Genomic DNA, 7,379 nt, shown 5'->3' with positions numbered 1-7,379 from the left:
TGTCATGGTGCTAGTCTTGACAGTCTCACACAGGGAGCCCCCGTCTGTGTAGATTTCTGCGGTGGCCCCTGGACCACGCCCCGCCCCCCCCAGCCTCCCAGGCATGGTGAGATACTCGACAGAGTTCATAACCAGCTCTTAAGACACAGGGTTCTCAGCTCCTAGGAAATAAAGGAACTGCAGTGTAAGCACCATGAAGGAAAGCTGTTGAGAACAGGTCTGATGCATCCATGCTGGGGAGTGGGGAGAGGGGAGGTGGAGACGAGAGGTGCCTGTCGCCCCCACCCCGTCCTCACTCGAGCTGTCCAGGTGAGGGGCGCTTCCCAAGCCACGGGTCAGACACAGTGAAGTGTCACACCGTTACTCAGCCACACCCCAGAGTTTAAGAAGCAGGATGTTCAGGATTCCTTGGAAAACCCTGACTTGGCCTGTGGTGCCCACGTCCAGATCCCTTTCCCAGGAAGAGCCCGGGTCCTGGGTGCAGAGCCACGTCCTGGCTCTGACGGCCACTGACACAGTGGGTGTGTCGCTGCCTCTCGGCCGCGGAAGACCAAAATCCCAGGAGATCTCCGGAGAGATCCCAGCCACGGAGGCGCTGCGTGCCCCCCAGCTGGGGGTCCCTCTTCGGGGGTGCTGGACACTCGGCTCACCCGGACCGCAGAGGCCAGGTCTGCAGGCGGCTCGCTGTTCACGCAGAACTCTCCCCCATTGTGACTCACAATCTTGTCCGGTTCTCAGAGCTCATCATCAGCCTGCCCCTGCCTGGCCCGAGCAGGAGTGCCCTTCCCCAGCCCACTGCCATCCCTGGGTCCCTGGCACAGAGGACGGGAAGTGACCAGACTGCTCGAGATGAGCAGGTATGCGGTGACGCCCTAGAGACAGGCAGCTCTGTCTGGGGCAGAGGGAGGGATGTTGGTCCAGCTCTCTCTGGGACAGAGAGAGGGATGTCCGGTCCAGCTCTCTGGGGCAGAGAGAGGGACATCCGGTCCTGCTCTCTCTGGGGCAGAGAGAAGGATATCGGTCCTGCTGGCCGGGCCCTCAGCCGCAGGATTCCCGGCTGGGAGGCAGCCCTGCTTCTCCTCTGTGTCCAGGCCCCCGCAGCCCATGCAGAGTGCAGCCCCGGGGAATTTGCTGGATGCGGGGAGGCTGTCTGCACCACTGTCTGCCAGCCTCTCCAGGGGCCCCGCCACATCACTTGCTTCTTTAGATAGGCCAGGCCTCAGGGAGCTGTCGGTCCGGTGGGCAGGCAGCGGGAGGACGGATGATCAGGGTGGGGCAGTGGGACCACTTCACCCCGGAAGGCCAGCCCGTACGTCGGTGGGGTGCAGGGAAGGCGGGGCTCATCGGGGAGCGCAGGAGGGGGTGAGCGGCCAGGCTGAGGGCTGATCATCTGTGCATGTGCCTTGTACACCACCAGCTGGGAAGAGGGGCTGGAGAGAAACCAAGGGGAAACGGTTCAACAACGAAAGGGAGAGACCTAAAAAATGCCGGAGCTTCCATTTACTTTCTGGAGTTCTTCATAACAATATGTCTTCATGAAAAGTATATTTTCCTTTACGAATCTTTATTTTTTTCTTTATTTTTTTACTGAAGGATAATTGCTTTACAGAATTTCGCTGTTTTCTGTGAAACCTCAACATGAATCAGCCACAGGTATATGTATGTCCCTTCCCTTCTGAACCTCCCTCCCATCTCCCGCCCCATCCCACCCCTCCAGGCTGATACAGAGCCCCTGTTAGAGTGTCCTGAGCCATGCGGCAAATTCCTGTTAGCTGTCTATTTTACATATGTAAAATAAGTAAATAAGTAACATAAGTTTCCATGATACTCTTTCCCTACATCTCACCCTCTACTCCCCTCTCCCCATGTCCATAAGTCTGTTCTCTAATCTGTTTCTCCATTGTTGCCCTGTAAATAAATTCTTCAGTGCCATTTTTCTACATTCTGTATATGTGCGTTAGAATGTGATGTTTATCGTTCTCTTTCTAACTCACTTCACTCTGTATAATATGTTCTAGGTTCAGCCACCTCATCAGAACTGACTCAAATGATTTTTATGGCTTTTTGTTTTTGGATTTTTATGACTGACTAATATTCCATTGTATATATGTACCACAACTTCTTTATCCATTCATCTGTTGATGGACATCTAGGTTGCTTCCATATTCTAGCTATTGTAAATAGTGCTGCAATGAGCAATTTCTTTAAAAATCTTTATTCTTTTAAAAATGAAATCCTCTTTCTAAAAATACGGAAACAATGTAAAAGGGCATCGATAGAGCACACATACTCCTTCCCCCAACAGGTTCTACTGTCCAGAGAAGGGTTTCGTGTGTCTCCTTACTCATTGCATATGTGTGTGTGTGTGTGTGTGTGTGTGTATGAGTGTATATATATTCCTACATGTTGTTGTTCAGTCGCTAAGCCTTGTCTGACTCTTTGCAACCCCATGGACTGCAGAGTGCCAGGCTTTCCTGTCCTTCACCACCTCCTGGAATTTGCTCACATTCATGTCCACTGAGTCAGTGATGCCATCCAACCATCTCATCCTCTGTCGTCCCCTTCTCCTCCTGCCTTCAATCTTTCCCAGCGTCAGTCTTTTCCAATGAGTCAGTTCTTCTGTTTCTACATACATACACACAAATGTGGATGACTTTTTTCATTACAATGATTTCCTACCATTTTTATTTAGAACCCACACAATCATTTCCAGTAGCAATCTTTACACAATGTTCTCATTTAATCACCCCCAGTCTCTCTGTAGTCTCTCTACATCTTGCCAGCCATTTATTTTTTTCCAAAGAGTTCAGAAGTTCCCAGGTCAGCAGCTGCCAGAGGCTCTGCAATTTACAAACAGGTCCTGCCACTTGCTGGAGTGAAAACAAGTATTACGACACAATTGCCCACGGTACCATTGCAAAGAGCCATTTCCTTTGCAACCGAAAGCCAACCAGGGAAGCATCTCAGGGTTCTGACACGCTCCAAGGGTAAGAAGCCATGTGCTACGACGGTGCCTGGAACTAAGGAGGCCACAGAACTAGGTAAAATCGATGGAGGGTGGCGTTATTTAGTTTGGGGACAAAATTCAAATTGTATGGATGTTTGCGTGTTGTGGGAGCAGAAGCACAAAGTTATCTTTGGATATTTACCTGCGTACTGTTACCCCGCCATGGCCTGACCTGTATAGAAAACGTACCGTCAGCATCGTCACCCTTGCCCACATCTGGGTTTCAGGAGCCCATGGGCACTGGGCCCTTGCTGTCCAGCTGTGGCGTCTGGCTCCTCGGCTCCTCGGCCCTCCGCCTGCCTTGCCAGGGCAGCCTGCTCTCCTCCGTGGGGCTCACCGAGCCGGTCTGTGAACGGCAGACCCGGGGCTGTGGGTTTCCACCCAGAGAAACCTGTCTGGGTTTGCATCTGGGGAGCTGAGCGGCTATATCACGGGCCTGAGGTTACTCGGCCAGCTTCATGGAGACGTGGGGGTGGGATCCCGGTAGGACACGTCCCCAGGCTGCCGGCCAGGTTCCCTGCTCTGTTTGGGGGATGACACGCACATCTCCCCTGCCTTTGTCGGATTTCTCTCTTTGCCTAGTTGTCTATTTCCTGTTCCTCCTCTAGGACGGGGGCTCTCACCGCCCCGTCAGTGTGAGGCCTCTGCTCCTGGGGGGTACCTGGTGTGGGGTGGGTGCCCAGCAGGTGCACGGAAGATTGTGAAAGTAGTTCTCTGCCTAAGGCAGCAGAGGGCATCCTGGGCAGGGAAAGAGGTTATGCCTTTGGGAAAGGAAAGGTGTGCATGCGTGCGTGCGCGTGCGTGCACGTGTGTGCATGTGCATGCATGTCTGTGTGAACATGAGTGTGTCCCACTCCAGCAGCCCCCATCACAGAGCCCCCTCTGACCCATCCTGTTGCACGGCTGTCGGGGTGAGTGTGAGGCACGTCAGAAGTGGTGGCCGTGCCCTGCCAGCCTCCTCCACTCTGGATGAACTCCAAGCCACAGTGTCTGGCTTCAGGGTAGACTCGAACTCTTCAGCTGGGACTTGAACCCCCAATCTCATAACTAAAGTCACACACCTTGTTTCAGGACTTGAAGCTCAGGTTCTTTATGTCTCAGCCCAGAAGGAATTCAGCAAGAGGCAAAGTGATACGTGAGAAGTAGGTGTGTTAATGTAGGGCACTGTGAGGGGTACAAGCAGGCAGGCAAGGGGGCTCTGGGGAAGTAAGTGGGCTACACTTTTATAATCAAAGGGAACGTGGGAGGGAAGGGAAAGACCGCCTTCTTCCCATTCCTCTGTAAAGATGTTGCAGGACAATGGGGCGTGAGAGGATGCTCACACCCCAGGTCTCTTGGCTGAGCCCCGGGATGGGCTGCTGTGAGGGTCCTCGGCTGCCAGCCGGGAAGTATTCAGGAGCTGGCCACAATCATGGGCAACCAGGCCACCGAGGGAGGTGCTCAGTCCATAGACAGAGTGTGGTCCCTCTGACAAGGCAGGATCGCTGAGGTAAGGGGTGGTTCGAGTCTACGAGCTGGGGAATTTCATAGGGGAAGGGGCCCCCACCGCCCACTTTCTGACCTTTCATGATCAGCCTGGGAACTGGCATGCTGCCCGTGGCTGTGTCATTTAGCTCATGTGTGAGAACGCATAGTGAGGCTCAAGGACCACGGGAAGTTGAATCTTCCGCCATCTTGGGCCTAATCGGTTCCAACCCGTTCGCGTGGTGTCCTCGGCGTCCGTGGGTCTTCTGAGGCCGTGCCCTGCCCCTCTTCCTCCTGCCTCCCTTCAGCGTGAGGGTGTGTGGCCTCTCCAGCGCTGCAGGCCAGGGCCTCCGCAGTTCCCCTGGAAGGTTCTGGCTGTGCAGTCGGGCGGCCCAGATGGACCCGGTGGAAATGCGGGCTGAGAACCCAGAGGGCAGAGAAGACCCGGAATCTCGCGAGAGCTGGGCGCTGATAACATCGCGAGTGCTGTGAGGGTGACCGTGTGTGGACTGTTTCTCGTCTTTTTCTGGCCCTGTGTCAGCAGAGACCCTGAGGAGGGTCTCTGCTCTCTAAGTGATGGCTTGGCAGGGTGGGGCTGGACCCAGGAGAGCCCCCGCCAGCTTCAGTGTCATCGTCCCCGTGGCCCGGACCATCTCAACTCGGGGTCAGCAGATGAGCCAGCTGCTGGAAGGGTTTGGCTGCTTTGGAAGACGTGCTCTGAGAAGATGAAACCATTCCCCTCAGACTGGGGCTTGAACCCGGCCAAAACCCACGGTCTTCCAACCGAGAGCACACACCTGGTTTCAGGACTTGATGAAGCTCAGGTTCCTGGTGTCTCATCGCAGAAAGAATTCTGTGGGAGATGAAGTGGGAGGTAAGAAGTGGATTTATTCCGATTTATTCAGACCAGTGTGGGCTGGCACAGAGCGGAGAGCAGCCTCGAAATGAGGTGTGGTTGGCTTTTATGGCTGAGTAATTTCCTAGGCTGATGGGTGGGAGGATCATTCCAATTATTTTGGGGAAGGGGTGGAAACTTCTAGGCATTGGGCCACTGCTCATTTTTTGGTTTTGATGGTCTGCCTTGCAACTGTCATGGCACTTCTGAGGGTCATTTTGCTTGCTGAGGTGCTGAGAGAACCCCATGAACAGTAAGAAAAGTGAAAAAGATATGACACCGGAAGATGAGCCCCCGCAGATCAGCAGGCGTCCAGTATGCTGCTGGGGAAGAGCTGAGGGCAATTACTAATAACTCCAGAAAGAATGAATTGGCTGGGCCAATGGGGAAAAAACACTCCGTCGTGGATGTGTCTGGTGGTTAAAGTAAAGTCCAATGGTGTAAAGAACAATATTGCATGGGAACCTGGAACATTAGGTCCATGAATCGAGGTAAACCAGATGTGGTCAAGCAGGAGATGGCAAGACTGAACATCGACATCTTAGGAATCAGGGAACTGAAATGGACGGGAATGGATGAATTTAATTCAGATGACCATTATATCTACTACTGTGGGCAAAAATCCCATAGAAGAAATGAAGTAATCATCATAGTCAACAAAAGAGTCCAAAATGCAGTTCTAGGGTGTCACTCAAAATGACAGAATGATCTCCGCTTGTTTCCAAGGCAAACCATTCAGTATCACAGTAATCCAAGTCTATGCCCCGACCAGTAATGCCAAAGAAGCTGAAGTTGAACGGTTCTATGGTGACCTACAAGACCTTCTAGAACTAACACCAAAAAAAAAAAAGTCCTTTTCATCATCAGGGACTGGAATGTAAAAGAAGAAAGTCAAGAGATTCCTGGAGTAACAGGGGAGTGTGGCCTTGGAGTACAATGAGCGTGATATGGATGATCAGGGTCTAGGTTGACTTTGCCACCTTGGACCCATTTGAGTCTAATCAGTTCATGTTGTGTCCTCGGCCCCTGTCATTATTTCAAAGGTTGTGCCCCACCCACTTCCCTCCTGTTTCAAAAACACTTTCTCAAGTTAGAGTTATGCTAACATAAATTGCTTTTCTTTTTTCTTAAAAACAAAGCACGAAGTACATTTATTTCCAAAGTATAAGAATTTAACTTAGGCAATAATTCGTTTCAGGCCCTCATATACATTTTTAATTCTTTATGTAGATTAAAGTATAATTAATGAATAGGACAAATGCAAATTTATTTGGTGCTGTTTTTATTAACAAAGATGTCAGATTTAAATGTCAAGAAAGTTGATATAAGTTTTCTTACATAAGCAATTCCTTTAAAAGAGCAAATCATTGATTGGACTTCCCTTGAATTCAGAGCAATTTTTAGCTTCTTAGCAGGAAGTCTGCTGATTTAAAATGTGATTCTTGGACTTCCTGGGTGAGGCAATGGATAAGAATCTGCCTGCCAATGCAGGGGACATGGGTTCCATCCCTGATCCAGGAGTACCCCTCATGCCTCGGAGCAACTAAGCCCAAGAGCCGCAGCTCCTGAGGCTGGGTGCTGCAGCTAGGAGGCATGAGTGCCCCAGAGCCCGTATTCCCAAGAAGAGAAGCCTCTGCAGCGAGACACCCAGACACAGCTAGAGAGTAGCCCCCGCTCTCCACAACTAGAGAATGCAGCAGCGAGGACCCAGCAGAGCCAGAAATAAATGCACACAATTTAAAATGTGGCTCTTCAGCTCTCAACCCGTTGTTGCTTTTGGTGAACTTGAGCAGCAGGTATCCTGGGTGGCTCAGTGGTAAAGAACCTGCCTGCCAAGCAAGAGACACAGGAGACCGGGGTTCGATCCCCTGGAGTAGACAATGGCAACCCACTCCAGTATTCTTGCCTGGAGAATCCCATGGGCAGAGGACCCTAGGGGGCTGCAGTCCTTGGGGTCACACAGAGCCGGACGTGACAGAGCATGCCCACACTGGCAGGCAGACCGTGACACCT

The sequence above is a fragment of the Dama dama genome, chromosome 26 (genome assembly GCF_033118175.1).
Source record: "Dama dama isolate Ldn47 chromosome 26, ASM3311817v1, whole genome shotgun sequence".
Classification (NCBI taxonomy): domain Eukaryota; kingdom Metazoa; phylum Chordata; class Mammalia; order Artiodactyla; family Cervidae; genus Dama; species Dama dama.
This window is presented reverse-complemented; position numbering follows the sequence as displayed.